Below are 21,765 nucleotides of genomic sequence, written 5' to 3'. Positions count from 1 at the left end.
TGTCACCTTTCCTGTTCCTGTTCAATGTTTACGTCAGTGTCATAATGTGACATACGCGACGTTAGCATTAGCTTACCTTTAGCCTGCCAGCCAGCTAGCTAGCTAGCTAGCTAGCTCGCTATCAACTGCGAGCTGTTTTCGGTTGCAGAACAGGAGATTTTTATGTTTATTAAATGTGTAAGGATTCGTCCCTTTTATATATGTTATGTGATTATTTTGGCAGCAGCAGTGTCCTCTAAGCCATGGGAACCGCGTGTAGCGCAAACATTTGTTGAAGTATGCTAGCGACCTGAGTCTTGTGGATACCGTCGGGGAGCGGGAGTTTTTGTTTGTGACAAGTATTCCATGGAAGTGAATTTTGGAACTTTAATTTCACCTATACACATACACCATCTCTAGACACCTGGGGTGAAGGACGCGCCACAGAGAGGCCGCCGCCGGGGTCAAGGTGGCCAACCCCTACAGAAGGTAACATTACAATATGTATATGGTTATTTGAATCTGGAAATGGCAGTTTAGCCTTTTAAGTTTTATTGATTTAAAGAGTTGGATAATGGAGTTCCTCAACGATATCCCGTTGTGAGGAAAAAAGAGTTTTGTTTAGGTTAGGTTTCAAGACACAGATGAAAAATGTGTATTAACCCGTAGATGCATAAGTGGGTCAAAAATGACCCAGTCAGGTTGTTTTCTTGAAATATCTTCATAATGAATTTTTTTTTTATCATTTCATATTCCAGTTATTCCGAAAAAAAACATGTTTTCAATATAATACCATTCAAATTTTTAACTTAGCTTTTATACATTTCAAGAAATATGGACTCTTATGGAAGAGTGTAGGGTCCAGTCACTCATGCATCTTAGGGTTAAGAACTAAGTTGATTTTGAGTGTTTTGTTTAAAAAAAAAAAAAAAAAAAAAAAAACCCAACAAATATTGTCAAGCAGCTTTGTCGTTTGGACTACTAACCATTGTGATGATTTTAGATTTTGTAGTTGCCATAATTGAAATGATTTCTCCATCCATTTAACAGAATGCTGAAGGATGTTGACGCTCAAGAATTTGGTCCCAACAGCTTAGACAAGGTAAGATTACAGTACAGCTGCTGAATGACACCAACATGGTTTAGTTATTCATTCATTTTCTATGTCTCTTATCCTCACTAGGGTGGGGGTATGCTGGAGCCTGATTTGGGGCGAGAGGCGGGGTACACCCTGGACCGGTGGCCAGCCAATCCCAGGGCACATACAGTACATCCGGAAAGTATTCACAGCGCTTCACTTTTTCCACATTTTGTCAAGTTACAGCCTCATTCCCAATTGTATTAATTTAATCTCTTAGCTCAAAATACTCCATTATGACAATGTGAAAAAGGTTTTTTTTTTTTACGTTTTTGAATTTATTAAAAATAGAAAACAAAAAAATCACATTTACATAAGTATTCACAGCCTTTGCCATGAAGCTCAAAATTGAGCTCAGGTGCATCTTTTTTCCACTGATCATCCTTGAGATAATAACTGTCTATATAAGGTCCCACAGTTGACTGTGCATGTCAGAGCACAAACGCCAAGCATGAAGTCAAAAGAACTGTCTGTAGACCTGCGAGACAGGATTGTCTTTAGGCACAAATCTGGGGAAGGATACAGAAACATTTCTGCTGCTTTGAAGGTCCCAATGAGCACAGTGGCCTCCATCCCTACAGTGAAGCATGGTGGTGGCAGCATCATGCTGTGGGGATGTTTTTCAGCAGCAGGAACTGGCAGACTAGTCAGGATAGAAGGAAAAATGAATGCAGCAATATATAGAGATATCCTGGATGAAAATATTGCTGCATTCATTTTTCCCTTCTATCCTGGCTAGTCGAATAATGGGGGCCACTGTGCTCATTGGGACCTTCAAAGCAGCAGAAATGTTTCTGTATCCTTCCCCAGATTTGTGCCTCAAGACAATCCTGTCTCGCAGGTCTACAGACAGTTCTTTTGACTTCATGCTTGGCGTTTGTGCTCTGACATGCACAGTCAACTGTGGGACCTTATATAGACAGTTGTTATATTTCCAAATCATGTCCAATCAACTGAATTTACTGCAGGTGGACTCCAATTGAGTGTATAGTAGACACCAAATGTCCAGAAGGAGGCGTCTGGCACACTAGTGTGGGAAGTCCATACCTGCATGAGGAAAGTGGAAGTCAAAAAATAATCATTCTAATAATACGATTCCCAATTAAGGGAATAAATCCCAGGTCTTTGGTTTAGTTATGAAATGTTGAATTAATTTCACAGGTGCCTCAACCTGTGGCTGTGTTGTGTTTTTGTGCACCGCTATCTGGAAGTAAATACAGCTTTAGTACAAATGCAGTGAAGCTGTTCTGGTTTGAAATAATGTTTTGTAGAAGATGTGTTAAGATCATTTCATTCAAAGAAGGCCATCTTAAAAAAAATACTACACAATCATATTAGAAAAGTGGTGTAGGTGGTAGCTTAAATCATGTAAATATTACTTATAATTTGCTCCAAATAAAGTCAGGGAAAACTAGTTAAACAATCCTGAAAAGCGAGTACATTTATATGGATTTTGAAGTAGATTCAAAGGTAGTTTGGGGTCAAATTTACTAGCAAAGAGTACCTTTTTCATTCAAAAAAAGTAAATTTGACCAGAGTGTTTGCCAAGGAAAAGTTGCTTGGGAATTGTGCGTGCAAATTGTTACCTAGCTTTTCTCAAGTAAATGGCACTCCAAATTTTTTTTCAGTGTACTGCCCAGTGGACCGCGACCTCCTCCAGCTGATTTTGGGAGTTCTTTTGTCTCTGGACTGCTCCATGGTATGCCTTCTGCCCCCATCGCCTTGCTTTTCCTTTTTTGGACTGCACTAATGAATACAGATATTCTGGCTGCCACATGAATTACATGTGCAGCATTCTCCATCCATTTAACAGAATACTGAAGGATGTTGACGCTCAAGAATTTGGTCCCAACAGCTTAGACAAGGTAAGATTACAGTACAGCTGTTGAATGACACCAACATGGTTTAGTTATTCATTCATTTTCTATGTCTCTTATCCTCACTAGGGTGGGGGTATGCTGGAGCCTGATTTGGGGCGAGAGGCGGGGTACACCCTGGACCGGTGGCCAGCCAATCCCAGGGCACATACAGTACATCCGGAAAGTATTCACAGCGCTTCACTTTTTCCACATTTTGTCAAGTTACAGCCTCATTCCCAATTGTATTAATTTAATCTCTTAGCTCAAAATTCTACACAAAATACTCCATTATGACAATGTGAAAAAGTTTTTTTTTTTTACTTTTTTGAATTTATTAAAAATAGAAAACAAAAAAATCACATTTACATAAGTATTCACAGCCTTTGCCATGAAGCTCAAAATTGAGCTCAGGTGCATCTTTTTTCCACTGATCATCCTTGAGATAATAACTGTCTATATAAGGTCCCACAGTTGACTGTGCATGTCAGAGCACAAACGCCAAGCATGAAGTCAAAAGAACTGTCTGTAGACCTGCGAGACAGGATTGTCTTGAGGCACAAATCTGGGGAAGGATACAGAAACATTTCTGCTGCTTTGAAGGTCCCAATGAGCACAGTGGCCCCCATTATTCGACTAGCCAGGATAGAAGGAAAAATGAATGCAGCAATATTTTCATCCAGGATATCTCTATATATTGTTGCATTCATTTTTCCTTCTATCCTGACTAGTCTGCCAGTTCCTGCTGCTGCTGCATGATGCTGCCACCACCATGCTTCACTGTAGGGATGGAGGCCACTGTGCTCATTGGGACCTTCAAAGCAGCTGAAGTGTTTCTGTATCCTTCCCCAGATTTGTGCCTCAAGACAATCCTGTCTCGCTGGTCTACAGACAGTTCTTTTGACTTCATGCTTGGCGTTTGTGCTCTGACATGCACAGTCAACTGTGGGACCTTATATAGACAGTTATTATATTTCCAAATCATGTCCAATCAACTGAATTTACTGCAGGTGGACTCCAACTGAGTGTATAGTAGACACCAAACGTCCAGAAGGAGGCGACTGGCACACTAGTGTGGGAAGTCCATACCTGCATGAGGAAAGTGGAAGTCAAAAATAATCATTCTAATAATACGATTCCCAATTAAGGGAATAAATCCCAGGTCTTTGGTTTAGTTATGAAATGTTGAATTAATTTCACAGGTGCCTCAACCTGTGGCTGTGTTGTGTTTTTGTGCACCGCCATCTGGAAGTAAATACAGCTTTAGTACAAATGCAGTGAAGCTGTTCTGGTTTGAAATAATGTTTTGTAGAAGATGTGTTAAGATCATTTCATTCAAAGAAGGCCATCTTAAAAAAATACTACACAATCATATTAGAAAAGTGGTGTAGGTGGTAGCTTAAATCATGTAAATATTACTTATAATTTGCTCCAAATAAAGTCAGGGAAAACTAGTTAAACAATCCTGAAAAGCGAGTACATTTATATGGATTTTGAAGTAGATTCAAAGGTAGTTTGGGGTCAAATTTACTAGCAAAGAGTACCTTTTTCATTCAAAAAAAGTAAATTTGACCAGAGTATTTCCCAAGGAAAAGTTGCTTGGGAATTGTGCGTGCAAATTGTTACCTAGCTTTGCTCAAGTAAATGGCACTCCAAATTTTTTTTCAGTGTACTGCCCAGTGGACCGCGACCTCCTCCAGCTGATTTTGGGAGTTCTTTTGTCTCTGGACTGCTCCATGGTATGCCTTCTGCCCCCATCGCCTTGCTTTTCCTTTTTTGGACTGCACTAATGAATACAGATATTCTGGCTGCCACATGAATTACATGTGCAGCATTCTCCATCCATTTAACAGAATACTGAAGGATGTTGACGCTCAAGAATTTGGTCCCAACAGCTTAGACAAGGTAAGATTACAGTACAGCTGTTGAATGACACCAACATGGTTTAGGTTATTCTATGCTTTACAGTGTCAAAACCTTTTTTCAAGTCGAAGATTGGTTTGAAATTGGAAACGGACAAGGATCTACGTTCTTATATATTGAATGACAGCTGATGCCTTCCATACACAAGGAAAAACTGCCGCAGAAATTGAGAGAGTGAGATTTGTGGTTACAGGAGTTATTGATGTACAGTTGAGTTCTTTCAACATAAAAGTATCAATGCCCAATCTGCATCTTTTGTTTTAGAATATTTAATCCTTAATCCATTTGTAGAAAGCTTGCTGGCCACAGTAAAGTAGCAACTCGTCACATTATGAATACATGTACCAGATGATAAATGATGAGTTTTGTTGCTCCATCAGGTTACATCTGGAGGTGTTTGATAAAGACATGGACATGAAGGATGACTTTATGGGAAGGTACTGCTTCCAGTACACATTAGTAGTGTTGTTATTATCGATACTGTCACATACTGCAACTGCTTGATAATACTGCTTACTACCTCCAGCGCAGCGATGCCAGTATTGAGAAGAGCACCGCCATCCTCCTTTATCTACACTTTATTGTCCGATTCACAAGAAAAATTATGTCACACACTTACAGTATATTAAAGACAGGTTGTAGAATTTGATATGGTTGGAATCATTTAGAACATTCATGTAGAACGCAAATGATATTAAATATATATGTATAAATATCAAATATTGCAGTGTAAATAAATAAAAATAAACATGAATTAGAGAAAAGAAATCCATTCCATTATCAAGTGGTTGAAATAATTGTCATGTTTCTCAACATGCAGGCTGAAGGTCAAACTGAAGGACATAATTGATTCTCAGTACACGGATCAGGTATGGAAACGGCTTATATTATTGTCATTGAATTGTTCAAGCATTCAAAGGATTGTGTGTGTTTTATGTATCAGTGTATCAGTACACGCTCAGTGATGTCAAGTCAGGTCGCGTTCACCTGATCCTGGAATGGCTTCCAACAGCCTCGGAGGCAGACCAACTGGATAAGGGGGGTGCTTCCAGAAGAAGAAAAAGCGTACTAATGCTTCATTCAACTATAAAAAATACTAATATCGAACCATTCTCTTCAGATTCTCAAGTTCTACTCCAGGCAGTCCTACCAGAACAAAGCCGTTCCATCTGTGGGACTTTTGTTTGTCTTCATCGAACAAGCAGATGGTTTACCAGTAAGTGAGTCGAGGAGGTACTGAGGAGGCATGATCTGTGTTTTATTATGACCCATGTGGCGTGTCAACAGGTGAAAAAGAGTGGAAAAGAGCCAAAAGTGGGAGCGGATATGCTTCTTGGAAAAACATCCCACAAAACTACTGTGAGACTAAGCGTGGCAACTAGCCAAATAATAACCAGGGTATTGGCATCCGGGACTAACACGTCCATCTTTGCTGTAGGTGTGTGATCGCACGACATCACCTCAGTGGAATGAGGCGTTCTGCTTCCTGGTTCATGACCCTAGAGAAGAGAATGTTGTTGTCAAGGTAAGTTAACAATATTATTTTTAGTATTTCCACCATGTGATATCAACAAACTTGACTTGTATTACTACCTTTACACTTTGTTTCTCCAGCTCTCTCACAGCTGGACGTTGCCCATGGGTTCCTTAGTCGTCCCAATCAGAGAGCTGCTCTCGGAACCAGAACTGGTCCTGGATCAGTGGTTCCATCTGGATGGCGCCTCCCCAGAGAGTCAGATTCTTCTTCGAGCTGAACTCAAGGTAGGCGATCTCTCATTCTAGTCTTAACTCGCACCAGACTTCACATGCAATTGTTGCAGATGCTGATTCCGAGCAAATGTCCTCGTGGTGATCATGAGGCTAAATTCACTTCCAAAGACTCCGACCGCTCGACTGAGCAGCAGAAACGGGAGGCAGATGTGATGCAAAAGTGAGCGCTGCGTATATCCAAGCACACTAGTCTCAGGTCTTATTTGGTTTTCATGCTACATTGGGTTCTTAGGTCAAGTTTGGTGGACACTCCGGTAGAAACTCTTTTCTATGTCTTATCCTCACTAGGGTTGGGGTATGCTGGAGCCTGATTTGGGGCGAGAGGCGGGGTACACCCTGGACCGGTGGCCAGCCAATCCCAGGGCACATACAGTGCATCCGGAAAGTATTCACAGCGCTTCACTTTTTCCACATTTTGTCAAGTTACAGCCTCATTCCAAATTGTATTAATTTAATCTCTTACCTCAAAATACTCCACTCCACTAATGAACTGCACTAATGAATACAGATATTCTTGCTGCCACATGAATTACATGTGCAGCATTTTTGGTAGGTTGAGCGTTGTTGCGCTTCCACCTGAATTGGCATCAGCTGTTGGGGCTCGATTGCGAGGCGGTGCCAGGGTTATTGATGGGTCTTGGCGTCACCGGGGCGCTCATTGTTCCTTGCTGTTCACCTGTCGAGGCTGTGTTGGCGCGCTCCGGTGGCGGGCTCTGGTCTGTCGTGCCATCAGCAGCGTATGTGAAAGGTAGGCATAAAATTACTGGGCGTGTACCGGTGACGGTGCATCATGTGACCGCAGCCATGGTTGTTTTAATTTGCAGCGGGGTTGGTTGTTGAGGACCTGGCGTGCATTTTGGAGGGCTTGCAGGAAGTGCAGTGTCAGCCTCTTGAGGCTAGGATTGCACTGGCTGTGTGTTAAGCTACCTTTGCTCCGGTAAGCTGCCGATGCTTTAAACAAGCAGAAAGCTAACTTTAGCACCACATGTTGTCTGTCTCAAAGTTAAATGATCTGGTTAGATAATTAATTTTCTTTTTTGTGGTTAGCACAGAGAGGTTGTCACGTTCCGGCTTGGGAGCTTTACGGCACGACCCCAGGATGCAGAGATGAGGACCCAATAGCAGGTAAAAAGGCATTTATTGTTGATACTATGCAGCAGACCAACGCACTAGCATGTTCAACAGAGAAAACAACATCAATGACCCAACAAAGAAAGGAGCGCGCACCTGAACCAAATAGGCATCACAAATAATGAGAAACAGGTGCGGGAGATAATGGACATCAACTGAAAACACAGCAGAGCAACACAGGAAGGAAATACAAAACAAGGGCATGAACGAGGAACTGAGGAAAACTAAGAGCTGTCACAAGGGGGTGACAGACGTTAAACTATTTGTTGGCAAATTCAGGTTCAACATTCAGTGTGTGTGTGTAAAATGTTGCAGATTGAATAGTTTAACAGGCTAACACACATAATATTGTTTGAAGCAATGTCGGTGTGTTCTGTTGTACTTTGCTAGCTCTGACAGAGGTTTAAACTTCAAAAGTGGTGCCCTGTCTAATATTTTGTGTATGTGTTTTCAGGTTGCTGCAACGAACGTGACTCGGCACTGTAAGTTCTGTTCAGCTTTTTTTTTTACCACTAGAACATCTATTTAAACACTGTAGATTGCAGCACAACCACTTTTCAAAAATGAGCCCCCTCCCATGCCTCCATGATGATTGCATGTGCACATTTCAGACACTTGGTGCACTGAGTAGTCACCTGTCAAGATATCATACTTAATTGTGACTTTTTAGTGTCCTTTATGCACATCTGAGCAACCATTTTCAGTCTGTACTCCTCAGTCACATAAGATCACACTTAAAAAAGAACGAGACAGAGGTATAGTATATAAAATAATTATCTAACCAGATCATTTAACTTTTAAATAGACACAACACATGGTGCTAGAGTTAGCACAAATGTCTACTCTTCATTGAACGCCATAAAAGTAGAGTGCACCAAGGGAGTCTTGCATCAGACTTTTCTAGTGACATTGTCTTTGAGCATACTCACAATCAACATGCTTTCGGCTGGCTATATTTTCCTAATAACACGGTATCTATAGACATTAACTGTAGATACTGTACAAGGTGAGCTGATCCAAGAGCAGCCCCAGTCCTGTTTTTGTGAATGATTATATTTTGTTGTTGTTGACATGTGCTGGCAATTTGCTCCTCATGTGCTGGAATGTTGTTGACAAATGGTATGACGTTATTGTACATTTTTAGCGCGCGCGCTTTTATTTTGAATTTCTTTCAAACCCCGCCGACGGCAGCAGTGCGCTTTCGTCACTGGTGAGTAGCATGTCTTTATCTCTATCATGTAATATTCTCGTATTAAACCAACATTACCACAGACGTATTGTGAGCTAAGCCAATGGTAAATTTGCAAAAGTGCCTGTTTGAACTGTGCTAATGTTCTAGCTAACAAGTGTTTTGGCTAACCTTCTAGCTAACAAATGGTTTAGCTAACGTTTATAGTTAGTTAAACCTGGTTTAGTTAGTTAAATAAACAAAGGTGCAGTAGTACTATGGTGCCAGATATTGACCCCAGTCATTTAAGTAGGGACATTTTTTTTGGTCTTGTTTATGATAGTGTTACTCAACAGCTTGATGTGTTGCTTTCAGGGATTCAATGAGTTTAATTATCATCTCATCAGTTGATGTGTGTGAGTGCATATGTCATAACTTAGAAGAGAGTTAGGAGTCTTAGGAGAGAAAAAGTCACCCATTGTTGAACATCTATGCTGGCTGTACAGTCATAGCTAGTATATAGTTTGTGCTAAAATTGTGAATTTGACCTGAAATTGTATTTTACAGTTGGTGGGTGAATGTTGACCACAAAGCATTTACCTGTGCAAAAACAATAATTATAGGAAGTGTCCCTTGTTAACTTCTCTCAACCATTGTCTTCCTGTCCCATTTAGAATTGTCCAGATCACACTGCCAGAAAGTGTTCTTTGCCACGCGAGTCATTGAAATGTATTAGTTTGCCACATTTGCACAATGTACATGTTGTCAGTTTGTGCTCATCTGTCATTTTCAGTTCTGATATTACTGCACTTGCAAGCTCAAATTGTAGTAGGCCATGTGACGTGCATGATGACCACTAGTTGGCGGTACATACCAAGTAGAAACAGCAGTAGATTACAGTGACCCCTATTTTTGTATTTATATATCTATAAATATATAATATAATTATATATATTTTTGTATTAACCACAAGTGATGATCCCCCGTTGACAACCAGGGTTAGGGTCCGGGGTTGGAGTCAGGGGTTAGGATGAACTGAAGTGTTTGTGCTGTCTTCTACAGGCTGGATGAAGGCCAGCCTTGCTAGCGCTCTCCACTCACACCAGGCCTGTGGGGCAAAAACAGTATCTGCAGCTTCAACTCTGGGTTCTTCTCCCCGTCTTAACCAATGGAAGGGTTAGGATGCACTGAAATGTTCATGCTGTCTTCTCCTGACAATAGTCACAAGTTAGCAAAGGTGGGGTGTTTGTGCTTCCAGGTTCTTCTGTTGATCCCGAAGGACAACACCAGTTTTTCCACCTTTGTGGGAACGATTGCGTTGGCAAGAAGATCCTTGGCATTCCTGAAGGTGTCCCCCGGAAAGCTGTCCACCTGCAGGTCTGGGAAGTCATTTGGTGGAAACTGGAATCTCCCAGGATGACGAATCTCTTCCGCACGGCAAGTTGCCAATCAACCATTTTCCTGGTGGTGTGCCGATGACGCTGGACCAGTTGCTTTTGGCTCCCGCCGATTGAGCCGGACATAGAACTGTCGAAGCTGATGTCCGCCAGTATATCTTCCCATTGGCCTTTTTCCGCAGGTGACTCCCTTGGTGGCGTAAGTAGTGGGGCGTCGTCAAGCAAATTCTGACTCCCAACAGCAAAGGGCCTATGTGGTCCGAGTTGGTAGGGGACCGGGGGGTAACCGATTCCCCTCGCGCCATCTGATCCAAGAGCAGGGACAGCTGGTCACCGTAATCGTCGGATTCCTCTCCCGGTGGCTGACCTTGGTCGAGGTTTTTCTCTTTCCTCGTGCGTTTGCGCTGGGTGCTGACCCAGGGGGTAGCGCTGGAGTCTCAGGGGTTTTGTCCTTCGGCGGTAAGGATGTTTTGCAGGTCTTGCAGGTCTTGGGATGAGGATACCTCTGGTTCTGTTTGGATACCGGCATCCAGGCAGGCCCCGGCAACTGTTGGATCGAGCCGAGAACGAAGAGAAGTGGTTGGGATGGATGGCCTTCCGGCGTCCCAGAGGTGGAGGGTTCCCAGAGGTGGAGGGTTCCTCCAAATCTTGTTCCAATCCTTGGATGTCAGGGTTTGTCGGTGGCGGATCTTCGTTTTGTGCGGGTGGTTTTACAGGTTCATATTCCTGGATTCTATTTTTCAATTTCTCTAGGGTTCTCAACGGAAAGCGAATTCTGACTCCCAACGCCGAAGGGCCTCTGTGGCCTGGGTTGGTGGGGGAGTGGGGGGAACCGATTCCCCTCGCGCCATCAGATCCAAGAGCAGGGACAGCTGGTCACCGTAATCGTCGGATTCCTCTCCCGGTGGCTGACCTTGGTCGAGGTTTTTCTCTTTACTCGTGCGGTAGCGCTGGAGTCTCAGGGGTTTTGTCCTTCGGCGGTAAGGATGTTTTGCAGGTCTTGGGATAAGGATTTACAGGTTTTACAGGTTTTACAGGTTTTACAGGTTTTACAGGTTTTACAGGTTTTCACAGGTTTTCACAGGTTTTCACAGGTTTTCACAGGTTTTCACAGGTTTTCACAGGTTTTCACAGGTTTCACAGGTTTCACAGGTTTCACAGGTTTCACTTTCTTAGGGTTCTCAACGGAAAGCGAATTCTGACTCCCAACGCCGAAGGGCCTCTGTGGCCCGGGTTGGTGGGGGAGTGGGGGGAACCAATTCCCCTCGCGCCATCAGATCCAAGAGCAGGGACAGCTGGTCACCGTAATGGTCGGATTCCTCTCCCGGTGGCTGACCTTGGTCGAGGTTTTTCTCTTTACTCGTGCGGTAGCGCTGGAGTCTCAGGGGTTTTGTCCTTCGGCGGTAAGCATGTTTTGCAGGTCTTGGGATGAGGTTTTACAGGTTTTACAGGTTCATATTCCTGGATTCTATTTTTCAATTTCTTAGGGTTCTCAACAGAAAGCGAATTCTGACTCCCAACGCCGAAGGGCCTCTGTGGCCCGGGTTGGTGGGGGAGTGGGGGGAACCGATTCCCCTCGCGCCATCAGATCCAAGAGCAGGGACAGCTGGTCACCGTAATCGCCGGATTCCTCTCCCGGTGGCTGACCTTGGTCAAGGTTTTTCTCTTTCCTCGTGCGTTTGCGCTGGGTGCTGACCCAGGGGGTAGCGCTGGAGTCTCAGGGGTTTTGTCCTTTGGCGGTAAGGATGTTTTGCAGGTCTTGGGATGGAATGAGGGCACCCAAGTTTGTTTGGCTTGGGGGTCTCAACGGAAAGCTTGCAGCTGAATTTGTGTAGGCAGAAGTCGGTTCTATGTTTATACGACCTTTCGTTGGGGAGTTACTGGCGAAAAACGTCGCCCATTGAGATTGCATTGTTGGAAGCAGCAGTCCATTAAAGTGACCACGAGATGGTGGTATTTACCGAGTAGAATAGCATTACTTTAAAGTGACCCCTAGTTGGCAGTACATAGCAAGTAGAAATAGCAGCCTCCCCCCTCCCTCACCCCCTGCCTTCCTCATTTGGGCCCAGCCTTCCACACCCCAGTCCCCGAGCCCCCCAGCCTTCTACATTTAGGCCCAGCCTCACCCGTCCCACACCCCAGCCCCCCACTCCCTCGCCCCAGCCCCCCCAGCCTTCTTACACTTGTGCCCAACCTGTGGAGGGCAGTAATACGCCTTGGAGCGTTGAAACAAAAGAGGAAGAAGACAGACTGGCAGAGAATGGTGGTATCAACGGACCAGCTAACCGAAGGAAACATGAGTAGTCTGCGCTGCGCCGTTGGGTAAGTAGTCAACATAGATCTCGTTTGAATGTTTGGGTTAGGGTTTTAGGGCTATGGTTGGAGGAGGGTTTTAGGGCCGAGTTAGGGCTGGCTAGGGCGAGTTGGGTCCAGGGCTCTTTAGGGCTGGCTAGGGCGAGTTAGGGCGAGTTGGGGCCAGGGCTGGCTAGGGCGAGTTGGGGCTAGGGCGAGTTGGGGCCAGGGCTGGCTAGGGCGAGTTGGGGCCAGGGCTCTTTAGGGCTGGCTAGGGCTCGTTAGGGCCAGATATAAATTTGACCATCCATTTAACAGAATACTGAAGGATGTTGACGCTCAAGAATTTGGTCCCAACAGCTTAGACAAGGTAAGATTACAGTACAGCTGTTGAATGACACCAACATGGTTTAGTTATTCATTCATTTTCTATGTCTCTTATCCTCACTAGGGTGGGGGTATGCTGGAGCCTGATTTGGGGCGAGAGGCGGGGTACACCCTGGACCGGTGGCCAGCCAATCCCAGGGCACATACAGCGCATCCGGAAAGTATTCACAGCGCTTCACTTTTTCCACATTTTGTCAAGTTACAGCCTCATTCCAAATTGTATTAATTTAATCTCTTACCTCAAAATACTCCATTATGACAATGTGAAAAAGGTTATTATATTTCCAAATCATGTCCAATCAACTGAATTTACTGCAGGTGGACTCCAATTGAGTGTATAGTAGACACCAAAAGTCCAGAAGGAGGCGACTGGCACACTAGTGTGGGAAGTCCATACCTGCATGAGGAAAGTGGAAGTCAAAAAATAATCATTCTAATAATACGATTCCCAATTAAGGGAATAAATCCCAGGTCTTTGGTTTAGTTATGAAATGTTGAATTAATTTCACAGGTACCTCAACCTGTGGCTGTGTTGCGTTTTTGTGCACCGTCATCTGGAAGTAAATACAGCTTTAGTACAAATGCAGTGAAGCTGTTCTGGTTTGAAATAATGTTTTGTAGAAGATGTGTTAAGATCATTTCATTCAAAGAAGGCCATCTTAAAAAAAATACTACACAATCATATTAGAAAAGTGGTGTAGGTGGTAGCTTAAATCATGTAAATATTACTTATAAATTGCTCCAAATAAAGTCAGGGAAAACTAGTTAAACAATCCTGAAAAGCGAGTACATTTATATGGATTTTGAAGTAGATTCAAAGGTAGTTTGGGGTCAAATTTACTAGCAAAGAGTACCTCTTTCATTCAAAAAAAGTAAATTTGACCAGAGTATTTCCCAAGGAAAAGTTGCTTGGGAATTGTGCGTGCAAATTGTTACCTAGCTTTTCTCAAGTAAATGGCACTCCAAATTTTTTTTCAGTGTACTGCCCAGTGGACCGCGACCTCCTCCAGCTGTTTTTGGGAGTTCTTTTGTCTCTGGACTGCTCCATGGTATGCCTTCTGCCCCCATCGCCTTGCTTTTCCTTTTTTGGACTGCACTAATGAATACAGATATTCTGGCTGCCACATGAATTACATGTGCAGCATTCTCCATCCATTTAACAGAATACTGAAGGATGTTGACGCTCAAGAATTTGCTTACGCCAACAGCTTAGACAAGGTAAGATTACAGTACAGCTGTTGAATGACACCAACATGGTTTAGGTTATTCTATGCTTTACAGTGTCAAAACCTTTTTTCAAGTCGAAGATTGGTTTGAAATTGGAAACGGACAAGGATCTACGTTCTTATATATTGAATGACAGCTGATGCCTTCCATACACAAGGAAAAACTGCCGCAGAAATTGAGAGAGTGAGATTTGTGGTTACAGGAGTTATTGATGTACAATTGAGTTCTTTCAACATAAAAGTATCAATGCCCAATCTGCATCTTTTGTTTTAGAATATTTAATCCTTAATCCATTTGTAGAAAGCTTGCTGGCCACAGTAAAGTAGCAACTCGTCACATTATGAATACATGTACCAGATGATAAATGATGAGTTTTGTTGCTCCATCAGGTTACATCTGGAGGTGTTTGATAAAGACATGGACATGAAGGATGACTTTATGGGAAGGTACTGCTTCCAGTACACATTAGTAGTGTTGTTATTATCGATACTGTCACATACTGCAACTGCTTGATAATACTGCTTACTACCTCCAGCGCAGCGATGCCAGTATTGAGAAGAGCACCGCCATCCTCCTTTATCTACACTTTATTGTCCGATTCACAAGAAAAATTATGTCACACACTTACAGTATATTAAAGACAGGTTGTAGAATTTGATATGGTTGGAATCATTTAGAACATTCATGTAGAACGCAAATGATATTAAATATATATGTATAAATATCAAATATTGCAGTGTAAATAAATAAAAATAAACATGAATTAGAGAAAAGAAATCCATTCCATTATCAAGTGGTTGAAATAATTGTCATGTTTCTCAACATGCAGGCTGAAGGTCAAACTGAAGGACATAATTGATTCTCAGTACACGGATCAGGTATGGAAACGGCTTATATTATTGTCATTGAATTGTTCAAGCATTCAAAGGATTGTGTGTGTTTTATGTATCAGTGTATCAGTACACGCTCAGTGATGTCAAGTCAGGTCGCGTTCACCTGATCCTGGAATGGCTTCCAACAGCCTCGGAGGCAGACCAACTGGATAAGGGGGGTGCTTCCAGAAGAAGAAAAAGCGTACTAATGCTTCATTCAACTATAAAAAATACTAATATCGAACCATTCTCTTCAGATTCTCAAGTTCTACTCCAGGCAGTCCTACCAGAACAAAGCCGTTCCATCTGTGGGACTTTTGTTTGTCTTCATCGAACAAGCAGATGGTTTACCAGTAAGTGAGTCGAGGAGGTACTGAGGAGGCATGATCTGTGTTTTATTATGACCCATGTGGCGTGTCAACAGGTGAAAAAGAGTGGAAAAGAGCCAAAAGTGGGAGCGGATATGCTTCTTGGAAAAACATCCCACAAAACTACTGTGAGACTAAGCGTGGCAACTAGCCAAATAATAACCAGGGTATTGGCATCCGGGACTAACACGTCCATCTTTGCTGTAGGTGTGTGATCGCACGACATCACCTCAGTGGAATGAGGCGTTCTGCTTCCTGGTTCATGACCCTAGAGAAGAGAATGTTGTTGTCAAGGTAAGTTAACAATATTATTTTTAGTATTTCCACCATGTGATATCAACAAACTTGACTTGTATTACTACCTTTACACTTTGTTTCTCCAGCTCTCTCACAGCTGGACGTTGCCCATGGGTTCCTTAGTCGTCCCAATCAGAGAGCTGCTCTCGGAACCAGAACTGGTCCTGGATCAGTGGTTCCATCTGGATGGCGCCTCCCCAGAGAGTCAGATTCTTCTTCGAGCTGAACTCAAGGTAGGCGATCTCTCATTCTAGTCTTAACTCGCACCAGACTTCACATGCAATTGTTGCAGATGCTGATTCCGAGCAAATGTCCTCGTGGTGATCATGAGGCTAAATTCACTTCCAAAGACTCCGACCGCTCGACTGAGCAGCAGAAACGGGAGGCAGATGTGATGCAAAAGTGAGCGCTGCGTATATCCAAGCACACTAGTCTCAGGTCTTATTTGGTTTTCATGCTACATTGGGTTCTTAGGTCAAGTTTGGTGGACACTCCGGTAGAAACTCTTTTCTATGTCTTATCCTCACTAGGGTTGGGGTATGCTGGAGCCTGATTTGGGGCGAGAGGCGGGGTACACCCTGGACCGGTGGCCAGCCAATCCCAGGGCACATACAGTGCATCCGGAAAGTATTCACAGCGCTTCACTTTTTCCACATTTTGTCAAGTTACAGCCTCATTCCAAATTGTATTAATTTAATCTCTTACCTCAAAATACTCCACTCCACTAATGAACTGCACTAATGAATACAGATATTCTTGCTGCCACATGAATTACATGTGCAGCATTTTTGGTAGGTTGAGCGTTGTTGCGCTTCCACCTGAATTGGCATCAGCTGTTGGGGCTCGATTGCGAGGCGGTGCCAGGGTTATTGATGGGTCTTGGCGTCACCGGGGCGCTCATTGTTCCTTGCTGTTCACCTGTCGAGGCTGTGTTGGCGCGCTCCGGTGGCGGGCTCTGGTCTGTCGTGCCATCAGCAGCGTATGTGAAAGGTAGGCATAAAATTACTGGGCGTGTACCGGTGACGTTGCATCATGTGACCGCAGCCATGGTTGTTTTAATTTGCAGCGGGGTTGGTTGTTGAGGACCTGGCGTGCATTTTGGAGGGCTTGCAGGAAGTGCAGTGTCAGCCTCTTGAGGCTAGGATTGCACTGGCTGTGTGTTAAGCTACCTTTGCTCCGGTAAGCTGCCGATGCTTTAAACAAGCAGAAAGCTAACTTTAGCACCACATGTTGTCTGTCTCAAAGTTAAATGATCTGGTTAGATAATTAATTTTCTTTTTTGTGGTTAGCACAGAGAGGTTGTCACGTTCCGGCTTGGGAGCTTTACGGCACGACCCCAGGATGCAGAGATGAGGACCCAATAGCAGGTAAAAAGGCATTTATTGTTGATACTATGCAGCAGACCAACGCACTAGCATGTTCAACAGAGAAAACAACATCAATGACCCAACAAAGAAAGGAGCGCGCACCTGAACCAAATAGGCATCACAAATAATGAGAAACAGGTGCGGGAGATAATGGACATCAACTGAAAACACAGCAGAGCAACACAGGAAGGAAATACAAAACAAGGGCATGAACGAGGAACTGAGGAAAACTAAGAGCTGTCACAAGGGGGTGACAGACGTTAAACTATTTGTTGGCAAATTCAGGTTCAACATTCAGTGTGTGTGTGTAAAATGTTGCAGATTGAATAGTTTAACAGGCTAACACACATAATATTGTTTGAAGCAATGTCGGTTCATATTCAGGTTCATATTCCTGGATTCTATTTTTCAATTTCTCTAGGGTTCTCAACGGAAAGCGAATTCTGACTCCCAATGCCGAAGGGCCTCTGTGGCCTGGGTTGGTGGGGGAGTGGGGGGAACCGATTCCCCTCGCGCCATCAGATCCAAGAGCAGGGACAGCTGGTCACCGTAATCGTCGGATTCCTCTCCCGGTGGCTGACCTTGGTCGAGGTTTTTCTCTTTCCTCGTGCGGTAGCGCTGGAGTCTCAGGGGTTTTGTCCTTCGGCGGTAAGGATGTTTTGCAGGTCTTGGGATGAGGATTTACAGGTTTTACAGGTTTTACAGGGTTCACAGGGTTCATATTCCTGGATTCTATTTTTCAATTTCTTAGGGTTCTCAACGGAAAGCGAATTCTGACTCCCAACGCCGAAGGGCCTCTGTGGCCTGGGTTGGTGGGGGAGTGGGGGGAACCGATTCCCCTCGCGCCATCAGATCCAAGAGCAGGGACAGCTGGTCACCGTAATCGTCGGATTCCTCTCCCGGTGGCTGACCTTGGTCGAGGTTTTTCTCTTTACTCGTGCGGTAGCGCTGGAGTCTCAGGGGTTTTGTCCTTCGGCGGTAAGGATGTTTTGCAGGTCTTGGGATAAGGTTTTACAGGTTTTACAGGTTTTACAGGTTTTACAGGTTTTACAGGTTTTACAGGTTTTACAGGTTTTACAGGTTTCACAGGTTTTACAGGTTTTACAGGTTTCACAGGTTTTACAGGTTTCACAGGTTTCACAGGTTTCACAGGTTTCACAGGTTTCACAGGTTTCACAGGTTTCACAGGTTTCACAGGTTTCACAGGTTTCAATTTCTTAGGGTTCTCAACGGAAAGCGAATTCTGACTCCCAACGCCGAAGGGCCTCTGTGGCCCGGGTTGGTGGGGGAGTGGGGGGAACCAATTCCCCTCGCGCCATCAGATCCAAGAGCAGGGACAGCTGGTCACCGTATTGGTCGGATTCCTCTCCCGGTGGCTGACCTTGGTCGAGGTTTTTCTCTTTACTCGTGCGGTAGCGCTGGAGTCTCAGGGGTTTTGTCCTTCGGCGGTAAGCATGTTTTGCAGGTCTTGGGATGAGGTTTTACAGGTTTTACAGGTTCAGATTCCTGGATTCTATTTTTCAATTTCTTAGGGTTCTCAACAGAAAGCGAATTCTGACTCCCAACGCCGAAGGGCCTCTGTGGCCCGGGTTGGTGGGGGAGTGGGGGGAACCGATTCCCCTCGCGCCATCAGATCCAAGAGCAGGGACAGCTGGTCACCGTAATCGCCGGATTCCTCTCCCGGTGGCTGACCTTGGTCAAGGTTTTTCTCTTTCCTCGTGCGTTTGCGCTGGGTGCTGACCCAGGGGGTAGCGCTGGAGTCTCAGGGGTTTTGTCCTTTGGCGGTAAGGATGTTTTGCAGGTCTTGGGATGGAATGAGGGCACCCAAGTTTGTTTGGCTTGGGGGTCTCAACGGAAAGCTTGCAGCTGAATTTGTGTAGGCAGAAGTCGGTTCTATGTTTATACGACCTTTCGTTGGGGAGTTACTGGCGAAAAACGTCGCCCATTGAGATTGCATTGTTGGAAGCAGCAGTCCATTAAAGTGACCACGAGATGGTGGTATTTACCGAGTAGAATAGCATTACTTTAAAGTGACCCCTAGTTGGCAGTACATAGCAAGTAGAAATAGCAGCCTCCCCCCTCCCTCACCCCCTGCCTTCCTCATTTGGGCCCAGCCTTCCACACCCCAGTCCCCGAGCCCCCCAGCCTTCTACATTTAGGCCCAGCCTCCCCCGTCCCACACCCCAGCCCCCCACTCCCTCGCCCCAGCCCCCCCAGCCTTCTTACACTTGTGCCCAACCTGTGGAGGGCAGTAATACGCCTTGGAGCGTTGAAACAAAAGAGGAAGAAGACAGACTGGCAGAGAATGGTGGTATCAACGGACCAGCTAACCGAAGGAAACATGAGTAGTCTGCGCTGCGCCGTTGGGTAAGTAGTCAACATAGATCTCGTTTGAATGTTTGGGTTAGGGTTTTAGGGCTATGGTTGGAGGAGGGTTTTAGGGCCGAGTTAGGGCTGGCTAGGGCGAGTTGGGGCCAGGGCTGGCTAGGGCGAGTTGGGGCCAGGGCTCTTTAGGGCTGGCTAGGGCGAGTTAGGGCGAGTTGGGGCCAGGGCTGGCTAGGGCGAGTTGGGGCTAGGGCGAGTTGGGGCCAGGGCTGGCTAGGGCGAGTTGGGGCCAGGGCTCTTTAGGGCTGGCTAGGGCTCGTTAGGGCCAGATATAAATTTGACCATCCATTTAACAGAATACTGAAGGATGTTGACGCTCAAGAATTTGGTCCCAACAGCTTAGACAAGGTAAGATTACAGTACAGCTGTTGAATGACACCAACATGGTTTAGTTATTCATTCATTTTCTATGTCTCTTATCCTCACTAGGGTGGGGGTATGCTGGAGCCTGATTTGGGGCGAGAGGCGGGGTACACCCTGGACCGGTGGCCAGCCAATCCCAGGGCACATACAGCGCATCCGGAAAGTATTCACAGCGCTTCACTTTTTCCACATTTTGTCAAGTTACAGCCTCATTCCCAATTGTATTAATTTAATCTCTTAGCTCAAAATACTCCATTATGACAATGTGAAAAAGGTTATTATATTTCCAAATCATGTCCAATCAACTGAATTTACTGCAGGTGGACTCCAATTGAGTGTATAGTAGACACCAAAAGTCCAGAAGGAGGCGACTGGCACACTAGTGTGGGAAGTCCATACCTGCATGAGGAAAGTGGAAGTCAAAAAATAATCATTCTAATAATACGATTCCCAATTAAGGGAATAAATCCCAGGTCTTTGGTTTAGTTATGAAATGTTGAATTAATTTCACAGGTACCTCAACCTGTGGCTGTGTTGCGTTTTTGTGCACCGTCATCTGGAAGTAAATACAGCTTTAGTACAAATGCAGTGAAGCTGTTCTGGTTTGAAATAATGTTTTGTAGAAGATGTGTTAAGATCATTTCATTCAAAGAAGGCCATCTTAAAAAATACTACACAATCATATTCAAATAAAGTCAGGGAAAACTAGTTAAACAATCCTGAAAAGCGAGTACATTTATATGGATTTTGAAGTAGATTCAAAGGTAGTTTGGGGTCAAATTTACTAGCAAAGAGTACCTTTTTCATTCAAAAAAAGTAAATTTGACCAGAGTATTTCCCAAGGAAAAGTTGCTTGGGAATTGTGCGTGCAAATTGTTACCTAGCTTTTCTCAAGTAAATGGCACTCCAAATTTTTTTTCAGTGTACTGCCCAGTGGACCGCGACCTCCTCCAGCTGTTTTTGGGAGTTCTTTTGTCTCTGGACTGCTCCATGGTATGCCTTCTGCCCCCATCGCCTTGCTTTTCCTTTTTTGGACTGCACTAATGAATACAGATATTCTGGCTGCCACATGAATTACATGTGCAGCATTCTCCATCCATTTAACAGAATACTGAAGGATGTTGACGCTCAAGAATTTGGTCCCAACAGCTTAGACAAGGTAAGATTACAGTACAGCTGTTGAATGACACCAACATGGTTTAGTTATTCATTCATTTTCTATGTCTCTTATCCTCACTAGGGTGGGGGTATGCTGGAGCCTGATTTGGGGCGAGAGGCGGGGTACACCCTGGACCGGTGGCCAGCCAATCCCAGGGCACATACAGTACATCCGGAAAGTATTCACAGCGCTTCACTTTTTCCACATTTTGTCAAGTTACAGCCTCATTCCCAATTGTATTAATTTAATCTCTTACCTCAAAATACTCCATTATGACAATGTGAAAAAGTTTTTTTTTTACTTTTTTGAATTTATTAAAAATAGAAAACAAAAAATCACATTTACATAAGTAGTCACAGCCTTTGCCATGAAGCTCAAAATTGAGCTCAGGTGCATCTTTTTTCCACTGATCATCCTTGAGATCTTTCTACAGCGTAATTGGAGTCCACCTGCAGTAAATTCAGTTGATTGGACATGATTTGGAAAATATAATAACTGTCTATATAAGGTCCCACAATATTTTCATCCAGGATATCTCTATATATTGCTGCATTCATTTTTCCTTCTATCCTGACTAGTCGAATAATGGGGGCCACTGTGCTCATTGGGACCTTCAAAGCAGCAGAAATGTTTCTGTATCCTTCCCCAGATTTGTGCCTCAAGACAATCCTGTCTCGCAGGTCTAC

The 21,765-nt window shown here is 44.2% G+C and overlaps 2 long non-coding RNA genes across 2 annotated transcripts; both read left to right on the top strand.

Annotated features, from left to right (window-relative positions):
- The first annotated feature begins 7,722 nt into the window (after nt 1-7,722).
- On the top strand, nt 7,723-11,259 carry LOC144902030 (uncharacterized). Its single transcript, XR_013630263.1, has 3 exons — nt 7,723-7,791; nt 8,252-10,141; nt 10,224-11,259. It is a non-coding gene; the product is annotated as an uncharacterized LOC144902030 (long non-coding RNA).
- Nucleotides 11,260-19,989: 8,730 nt separating this feature from the next.
- On the top strand, nt 19,990-21,060 carry LOC144902061 (uncharacterized). The gene is made up of 3 exons (XR_013630304.1): nt 19,990-20,083; nt 20,843-20,913; nt 21,007-21,060. It is a non-coding gene; the product is annotated as an uncharacterized LOC144902061 (long non-coding RNA).
- The last annotated feature ends 705 nt before the right edge of the window (nt 21,061-21,765 follow it).

The sequence above is a fragment of the Doryrhamphus excisus genome, linkage group LG18, assembly GCF_037039965.1.
Source record: "Doryrhamphus excisus strain RoL-2023G ecotype Guam linkage group LG18, RoL_Dexc_Guam_v1.1, whole genome shotgun sequence".
Taxonomy (NCBI): domain Eukaryota; kingdom Metazoa; phylum Chordata; class Actinopteri; order Syngnathiformes; family Syngnathidae; genus Doryrhamphus; species Doryrhamphus excisus.
The sequence above is the reverse complement of the archived record's forward strand: the minus strand, read 5'-3'. Positions and strand labels throughout refer to the sequence as shown.